This window comes from Crocodylus siamensis, chromosome 2 (assembly GCF_052110815.1).
Source record: "Crocodylus siamensis isolate JL-2025a chromosome 2, ASM5211081v1, whole genome shotgun sequence".
NCBI classification, from domain to species: domain Eukaryota; kingdom Metazoa; phylum Chordata; order Crocodylia; family Crocodylidae; genus Crocodylus; species Crocodylus siamensis.
Window position 1 is genome coordinate 239,269,129 of NC_143396.1, and position 9,953 is coordinate 239,279,081.

Sequence of the window (9,953 nt, forward strand, 5' to 3'; positions counted from 1 at the left end):
GGGACTGCATGGCCACCTGGGCTGTACAAAGGGCATTGCAGCAGAGCCATCTGCACCTCTAGGCGAGCTGCCAGTAGACTGTGGTAACACATATGGCCTTTTTGTGGCACTGCTGCCAAGTGTGCCCCTGCCCTGACATCTGGGCAGCTATCATCTGGAAGATGTGCTCATTGTGGTGGCATGCCTTGAGCTGTCAAAACATGTCCTTCTGGCCTCAAATGGCCAGGAGCAAATAAGCATCCAAACACAACTTGAATGTGTCCAGAGTAGGTGCTTGTACCACTTCTGGGGGAAGTCTGCTCTAGACTCCGGAGACTTGGATTGTAAGAAGATTTTCCTTATGTCCAGTCTAAAATGGTCTTGCAGCAGTTTGTGGCTGTTGGACCTTGTCTTCCCTAGTGAACAGACATTTTCCCAGATTCTGATGTACACCCCAGATATACTTATAGGCTGCCACCAAGTCCCCTCTGAGCCTATGCTTTTTCAAGCTGAAGAGTCCTGTGCCTCTCAGCCCCTTCTCATAAAGCCTGCTCTCTTGATCTCTGATCATATGTTTGGCTCTCCTCTGGACTCTCTCAAGCTTCTTTACATTCTTTTTAAAGTGTGGAGCCCAGAATGGACACAGTACTCCACTGAGGCCTCACCAAGGCCAAGTAAAGCAGGAGAATGACAACAAGGGTCTTGTTTGAGACGCAAGCCAGGGTTTTATTTGTTTTTCCAGCTGCAGCATCACATTGGTGGTTCATATACATCTTGTGGTCAATCATGACCCCCAAGTCTCTTTCAAATGTAGTGCTAGAGAGTGAAGCACTGCCAAGCCTATAGGTATGGTGTGGGTTCTTTCTCCCAAGGTGCACCTTGCATTTCTCTATATTGAAGGTCATCAGGTTTATGTCCACCCACCTTGTGAGCCTGTCCAAGTCAGCCTGAATCCTCAGCCTATCCTCCAGTGTAACCACGCTTCCCCACAGTTTGGTGTCATCCTCAGACTTAGCCAGTCCACTTCTGACACTGGAATCCAGATCATTAAAGAATATGTTAAAAAGTACTGGTCCAAGTAATGAACCCTGGGGGATGCCACTGGTCACCATGCACCATGTTGACTTGGTTCCATTGACTATCATTCTCTGAGTCAGACCACAGAGCCAGTTCCCCAGCCATCAGACCATGAGGTTGTCAAGGCCACAGTTCCCCAATTTTGCCATGAGGACATCATGGGATACCAAGTCAAAAGCTTTCTTGAAATCCAAGTCAATTACATCAACCTTTTCCCCCCACCCCCTTCCAGGTGATGCATCACTTGGCCATAGAAGGAGATGAGGTTGGTCAGGCATGACCTACCCATAATGAAGCCATGTTGGCTGTCTCTCAAAATGGTACCTTCTGTCAACCTGTTATTGATGAATTCTTTGATAATTTTCTCCAAGATATTCCCAGGGATTGAGGTCAAACTGATTGGCTTGTAGTTCCCTGGATCTTCCCTCTTCCCTTTCTTGATAACAGGCACCACATTGGCCCTCCTCCAGCCTTTGGGAACCTCTCCTGAGTGCCACGAGTTCTCAAATATCCTTGCCAATGGCCGAGCTAACATGTCAGCCAACTCCTTTAGCACTCTTGGTGCATTTCATCAGGGCCTGCTGACTTATGGATGTCCAGCCTCCCAAGGTGTTCCCTCACAAGGTCTTTGTCAAATGCAAGCATATGGTCACCTGTACCCTCATAATCCTGTATCCTGTCAGGCAGGGGGATCCCCTTGGGCTGGTGAAAAACTGACACAAAGTAATCCTTGTCAGATCATAATATTTCAGGGCCTTGACAACCAGCCTTCTGAGCTTGTGAAAGTCATTTTCCTGAAGTTGAGGTTTTCTGCATTGCTGACTGATTTGCCAGCTTTGTGATGGATGAGAAAGGTGATCAACTCATGATCAATGTTACTGAGCTTCCCTTCAATCCTCAGGTCACTCACTAGATCATCCCTATTGGCCAGAAACAGATTTAGCAGTGCCTCACCCCTTGTTGGCCCATGGGCTTCTTAAGTCAGATAGAGCTCATCAATGCAGGTCAGAAAGCTACACGACCAATCAGATTTGGCTGAATGCTCCTCCCATGAGATGTCATGGAGGTTGAAATCACCCATGACAACCATGCACTGAGAGTGTGCAGCCTATGTTAGTTCGCTAGAGAATCCATGGTCAAGCTCTTCCTCCAGGTTAGGAGGTCCTGGTGTTCCCTGTTTAAAAATTGCAAATTCTTTGATTCAAAAATCCTAAAATTAATTCTTTAAAATAACCCAAAATTTGTGTTTTTCAGTGATTAAAATGAAATGCCATTGTATATATATAGCGAGAGATTGATCAGTTGGGCAATGTTTTGTTGATATATTTACAATTTTTAAGCTATTTGGAAGCCTACCAGTGCCCCTTTCTTCATAATAAGATAAATTATATATTTCTATATGGTTTGGTGTTTTCTTTTAGTTTTCTTTTTTGTCATAGAAAAATCAGAATTCACCCTGAACCCTTCACTAATCAGGATCTGTGGACAGCTGCCCCTGCAGCCACAGCTCCCACCAGCAGTTCCCATCCTGTCTGGCAGCTGGGCAGGCAGGGTGTGAGATGTGAGGGGGATGAGGGTTTTGCAGGAGGAGGGTGGGAAGGGGCATGGGGGATGGGTATGGAGTGTATGGGGCATTTGTGGGTGGGCGGGTGTGAGTATGGAGAGGTGGGGGATGTGAGAAGGATGTGATGTGGGTGGCAAAGTTTGTGGGTGGGTATATGGGGTTTGTGGGGGGATGCCACATGCCTGCCTCCCCCACCCATCCCCTTCAGTGCACAGCCCCTGGAGCTGGCAGCAGCATCTAGCTGGGCAACTGAGGCCATGGCCCACTGCATGCATAGCCCCTCAGCAGCGCAGTGCCACCTGACATAGGATCTGCAGTTGGACTGGACCTGGCCCAGCCTGCTCTGCTAGCATGCGCCTTTGGACAGGAGCTGTCAGTGGTGGCAGGAGCTGTCCTGGTTCTGTGCAAATGTGTGCACTAGTGGGGAGGGGCTGGCCAAACTAGGTCTGTTTGCTATATGCAGACCCAGGCCAGGTACACTGCGCCACCATGGGGCTCTGTGCCTGCAGTGGGCCATGACCCTGATGGCCCAGCTGGCTGCTGCTGCCAGTGTTGGGGGCTCTGTGCCACAGGAGGTGGGAGAGTCAGACGTGTGGTGTCCCCCCCTCAAACCACCCCACAAACCCCACCCCCACCCCTCCAGAAACCACACAGTCCCCTTACTGACCCCCATGTCCCTGTTTATCTGGGACAGTGCCTGGATTCAGGTCACCACTGCAGCCTTGCCCTGCCCTGATTTGCCCAGCACATTGAGGCAGAATGCTGGGGCAGCAAGGGCACCATAGAAATGCTCTGGCTGGATGCCAGAGCATCCTTCTGGAGGACTCAGCCTCCAGTTGCCTCAGGGCATGCTCCTGGAGCATGTCCTGTGCCATTTTTTTCTGCACTTTATTTATTTATTTATTTTGGTACTGGGATTTCCCAGGATCAAATTTAGAGTCTGCACTGCAAATATGCAGTGCAGGGAACATTCTTCATTCTTAGCATGCCTCTTGAGATGCAGCAACAGGCACATGCATGCTCATCTGGACATGCCCAATGTCTGATTCAAATTAGAAATAAAGCACACATTTTAATAATGAAAAGCTTGCAAAGGAAATGGTGAAATCTCTGTCTCTTGATGTCTTTAAATCTAGATTGGATGCCTTTGTGGAAAATATACTTTAGTCAAATACAAGTACAAGAGCAACCACATAAAATGTCATGGCTGGTTTTATACAAAAGGTCTGATTGTGTGAGAGATAATGATACCTTTGGGCTCTTAAATCTATGAATCTCTCAAATCATAGTCTAACCTTCTCTTTCCCTACCTTTTTTTTTCATTCTCTCTTTCAGTTCTTCTCTGATAAATCCTGGTCATTCCCAACCATCCACACCCTATGATACTTTCCTTCGTCTCATTCCAAAAATGATCTAATACCTTTGTTGATATACTGCTACAAAATCTGTCATGGCTAATTGTCAAGTGGTCTGGCCATTGGTGATGAGTAGGGGGTGCATGCGGGTGCACATGCAGCCTGACATTGGCTGTTGCCGGCAGCATCTGCAGGCAGTCATCGATCAAGACTCACCACCCACCCCCATCTGCAGACACTGCTGCAGCTGCTTGAGGGTGATCCCCACTCTCTGCCACCATGCCCCTACTGCCGCCACCACTGCCACCTACTGCAAGTGGTCACCATGTCCCCCAGCCTCAGGAGGCATAAGGTGTTCGTGGGTCTGGCAGTTTTATTAGATTAAGTGCTTTCTTCAATTCTTGCACACATCAGAGGAGCCCAGGAATTTTTTAGAGAAACTGTGGAGCATGTGAACAATTAAATGATCAGGATACCTGCACAGGCCAGAGTTTTTGTTGAAAATCATAAATCTGTTAAGTGTGTGTGTTGCATTGTGTGAGGAAAAGAGTTAAAATCTTTCCCTGGATTAATGACATCAAAGCTGCATTCTTAATACCTATTGTCTCAACTGTTAAGAATTGGAGCACAAGAAGAATGGGAGGATACCCTGAAATTAGAAAATCTGCTGAGATCAATTAACACCAAGTGCTTCATTATAATGGCCTGAGTAAAAACAAGAAAAGGAAAGTGTTGCTTCTCGATTTCCTTCTGGCATGGTGTTGGGCTTCAGGATTTGAGCTACTGCAGAGAGAAGGAAAATAAGAGAATTAACTAAGTGAATGTATTTGGTGATTAATCATAAAGAGGGATCTGTCTTGGGAACTTGGGACAAAGAAAAAGAAAGTGGGGAAAGAACCTTTTTTTGTTTATTGTTTGTTTGGTTTCTTACTAAGGACATAAGGAAAAAGCTAACAACAAAGGAGAATGCTTATTTCTCTTGCACTTGGCCTATTTGACTATGCCTGGCATCAAGCAATAACTCAGTACATTATAATCTTCATTTGTGTTATAAAAGCAACAAAGAATCATTTTGTTTATTCTTTTGCAATCTCAATCTATCACTTAAGCAATTTAAAGGCAGTATGTTTTTAGGCCAGACGGCTACTAATATACATGTTAGATATGTGTTTCTAATGAAAATGAAACCATGCATTCCTCAAAAAAGCAAAAGACCATTTCAAAGGCAAATCCATGTAGTTATTGCTAGAGGATTAATACTCTGCTGCTCCAAAATAATTTTTCAAAAGCAAGATTCATAAAACTGTGGCCAAAAGGAGACACTGTGATCATCTAGTTTGTCCTCCTGCGTTAAATTGTGTATGATCTACAGCTAAAGGTTTACGAAAAAATCCTCTATTGACTTAAAATTTTATGGATGGGAATCCAGTGCACATTTGGCAAACTGTTCCAACTGTACCCTAATAAAATGTGAACTTTAAAAAAAAGTCTGAATTTGCTTAACTTCAGGTTCTACTCATTGGATCATTTAGTACCTTTTATCTGCTAGCATGAAGAATCCTATATTATAAAATTTCTCTTCCTCATTCAGGTAGTACCTATAAACTGAGTCATCAACATTTCTCCCCTTAATCAACTTCTTGCTTAATTGATTGAGCCCTGGTGTCTTCTAGTGTACAGCATGGTTTTTAATCCTTTAACCAGTATTGTGGATGTTCTCTGAATTGTTCTGTGGATACCAAAACTGAATACAGTATTCTGATAGCAAGGTCAGAGTGCCTTTGCAGCTGTCTAACATTTCTCACAGTTATACGGTAGGTCCAATAAAAAATATTACCAAACAAACCTTGCTTTTCACACTATTGCTGCAATGGTTTTAGCAGTGTTATATCCAGAGGCATTATACTCTCTCTCTTCCTACTTAGGTTCAACACCTTCATGACATAGCTGCATATAACTATGCCAAGTACATGTTAGATATGTGTTTCTAATGAAAACAAGTCAACTTCCTCTTGAAAAGGCAAGGTAAAACTAGTATAACTGTTGCTGGAGGACACAGTACCTCTGCTACCCTTTGTATACATCTATGAATAACATTAGTTTATTTTCCTTCCCAATGGAAAATGCGAATTCATTTGTGCTGAAACAACAGCTGATTAGAGGCAGGTGGAAAGGTGGTCATGGCTGCTTTCAAACACGTCCTTGATTTACAAGCTATTATAGACCTTGTTAAGGCTGATGGGTGTTTGTTTCTAACCCAACTGCCACCTAGTCCAGCTGCCTTGGTAGGCCACCCCCCACCTTCACCTAAAATACACCTTGGGTGGCTGCCCCAGATAGCAGCTGCTGCTGCTGCTGTTCCTTTTCCTGCTGCCACCTGTCCTGCCATTGTACCCCTTCAGGAGAGGGGCCAGGGATTCCCTACCTCACCACCCTGCACTGCACCTGCACTGGATTACTTTCCTAATTGATTGCCTCTGCGCTCCTTCACAGCTGTCTCACCAAATCTGATCCTGTGCTCTGTTTCCTGCTCCTGAGTGTCTGGCTGGAGGCCTGAGGGGCTCCTGGACTGAGCTTCAACAAACAAAGCCCCTCCACTGCTCCAGCCATCTTTTTACACCTGCCTAAGCAGCCTTCCCTGTGTGGTAAGTTTTGTGATCCATTCCTGCTGTCCTGGTGTTTGCTGTGTGGCTGAGTAAGCCAGCTCAAATCTCCCCAGCCCTTCTGTGTATGTGTGTGTGTCTCCCTCCCCCCCCCCCAAGCATAGCCCACCCAGTTTCCTGTGGGGCTGTAGCTCAGTGAGCTTCTGCCCCCTTTCCCCTCACCTGTACTCTCTTCCCCCACAGCCCCAGCCTGTCCCTACTGGATCCACTGTATTTTTTGTTTTTCTTTATTGGTTTCTTTCTCCCTTATGTGGAGCCTTCTCGGGGTGTGTGGGGGGAGATGCCCCTGCAGAACTTCCTGCAGCCCCCACTATGGGGACAGATTTCAGCCAGGCTCCTGAGGTGTTACCAGATTTGCCCGCTAGTTTGGGGTGTGCTCATTTATTAGGGCTAGGGTCTCAGTAAATCTATCAATGTGCTGCTTGTGTTACTTGTGTTTCTGTATGGAGCTGTATCTCTCCCTTCTGCAAGCCCTCACCCCCAATGGAGCTATCTTGCAGGACTCAGTTCAGTGGGGCTGGGTTCCTCCAGTCCCCAAATCAGTCATACACACAAACACACACAGATTAACGTGACATGCCTGACCTGGCCGGGTTGATCAGCATGGACAGGCTGACACCCTCATATGCCAAGAATCAGTTCATCAGAGCAATAATAAACTACAGTCAGACGCAAGCACACAGTTAAACAGAATACCTCTGAATCCAGCTGGGTGTCCAGATGACACCCTCATGGGCCAGCATTCAGTTCATTAGGGCACATCTGAGCCAAACTGGGTCAATCAGCCTGTACAAGCTGATCCCCTTATGTGTTTCAAACTCAGCAGGTCCCAATCTTTTAGCCTCTTGATGAGCAGACCCCACAGTATTTCTGGGCTTCACAGGGATGTTTAGCTTAGGTAAGAGGGGTGTTGCTGCAGAGCAAGTGGGGAAAAGAGAAGTAAAGTAGGCAAAATATACCCAATTACCACCAGTTTGACTATAAAAGTTATTTATTGCTAAGTAGATTAAATATATATTGACACTAGTAGTGATAGACATGCAAAGGAAAAACAAACACAGACAGTCACAGTATACCCTGGTTTCACTAAGTACTTAGGGAAACTTAGCTCAAGCTTAACTAATACAGTTCAAGTTCAGAAATCTATGCTTAGAGAGACAGAAGAGAAAAGAGAGCTGGGATCTCACCAGTCCAAGGCACTCGGGCTGCAAAGCTGACAGGTCAAAGTTCTCAGCACGATCCTTGAAGGGAGATGATCTGCCTCCTGCAGCCTCTCCAGAAGAAAGCGGGTGGTGTCAGCACACACTGCTGCTTCTTTTTCAGATTTTTAAACCCCCAGTTCATCTTCTTTCAAGCATTCTCAGTAGTGTAAATCAAATTGTCTTTTCTGTTGACAAGGGGTTATCTGGGTGGAACATCTCAGGAACTTAACTGATACTCAGGAAACATCTACTTGGGAGCTAGCTTGGCATTCCTATGGATAGCAGATATACTTGATGGGATATTTCCTGGTGTCTTCAGAAACAATAGATTGCAGCATCAGGGTTTTGGATTTTTACTTGCTGTGAACAAGCCTCAGCTTAGCATGACTTTTCGAGATCTTACTATAGTCTTTTAACAGACTTAAGGCAATTATTGGAGTGTTCATAACCTGTTGTGGAGAGGACTTCCACCAGTCGTCTCGGGAAAAGTATGACAACACTTGTGGACAGGGCCCCAACAGGCTGGATGCTGTGATGAAGTCCGTACAATTGTTCAAATGTTGCCCATACCTCCTCTGACTCGGTTATTGCCTCAGCATTCCCTAACCCGGCAACTGAGTTTTAGCCAATTAAGTTTACATAGGCCTCTCATAGTGGGAGTAAATTTACTTTTGCTTAGAGGTGTGTGGGGCGGGGGGAGGAAAAGTCCTTTGTAAATCCAGATTAGAACTGGTCTGCTAAATGCTGAGCTGGGTGTGGGGGTTGATTAGCATTTGGAACACAGCTTCCCCATGATGCAGTGCTCCCCTGCTTTGCTGATCCCAGAATTCACTGCAGTCTCTGCTTCAGGCTTTCTGTTCTCCATCTCTCATGTAAATGAATGGTCATCTGGTCCCATCTCTGATGCAAATGAGACCTGGGGCAGTTGTTTCACTTTTGTCACCCTTATCTGGAGGGTTTTAGGTGCGTCTCTCACTGCATCTTAATCAATTTCTGTTTAGGTAGAGGAAGGGGGGTGCGATTCTTTGTGAGTCAGAGAGTCTGTGTCCTGTGTCAGGGTTCCCCAAGAATATGGAGCTGACAGGTAACAGAGGGGCTGCATGTCCCTACAAAATGCCCTGGCGGCAAAGTCCAACCTCCCCTCTCTGGAGGTAGACAAGCCTACAACTCCTGCTGTGGGGACAAGCACAACTCTAGTAGAGAGCCAGTGGGGCCAAGGGGTCTCCCCTGGCCAGGGCTCCCACAGAGAGTTTCCCAAGCCCCCCTTCCACCATCAGGGACACAGGGCAAAGGCAGTGGGAAGCACTTGTCTCCAGCCTCCTCCATAGCTGGTGATGGGAAGGGCAAGGGCAAGGGCCCTGCCCTCAAGCCTAGACCACTAGCACCTGAGGGGATCAGGTGCACTACACCAGCCAGCACACCCACTCATCTTGTCCCTGTCCCTAGCCCTGGCCCCACCAAGGCAACCCCCCAGTGGGGAACCTCAGTTATGACCAGGTGGCTGCAGGGTGACCCACAGCTGTGGGGCCTGGACCTTCCAACTTAGGAGCTGGGAACCCCTTTCCAGCACTCATCCACAGGCAAGGGGTGAAGTGCCAACTACCCAAGTGGGAGAACCTGCACTTTGAGACCTGGGTGCAGTCGCTGGCTTGGGTGGTGGGGACCCGCCAAGATTGTGGTGGGCTCCTACTTCCATAGCAAGAAGGGTTTTTTCCTTGCCTTGGCTGCTGCACAAAAGGTGGTGGAAAGGGACATCATGGTGGAGGGCGAGCACACCCCCCTCGATCCCCTAGAAAAGCTAGGGACCTGGGTGGTCCTCAGCTCTGTCCCACCCTATATCCCTAATTGGGCCCTGCTCCCCCAGCTCCAAAACCTGGGGAGCCCCCGGTGTTGGCCCTCTCACTGGGGTGCTGAGATGCCAGCCTCCGCCACATGCACTCCTACTGCTATCAGGTCATGATTCAGCTGGCAGTAGGAGTACAGCTGGAGGCTGAGGGGTAGCTTATGATTCCTTTTCAAGGGACCCTGTTGAGGCTGTTCTATACACTCAGGGACCTGGCACACTAGGGCTTGGGCATCTGAGGTCAGCCTACTGGCATTTTAATGCCAGCCT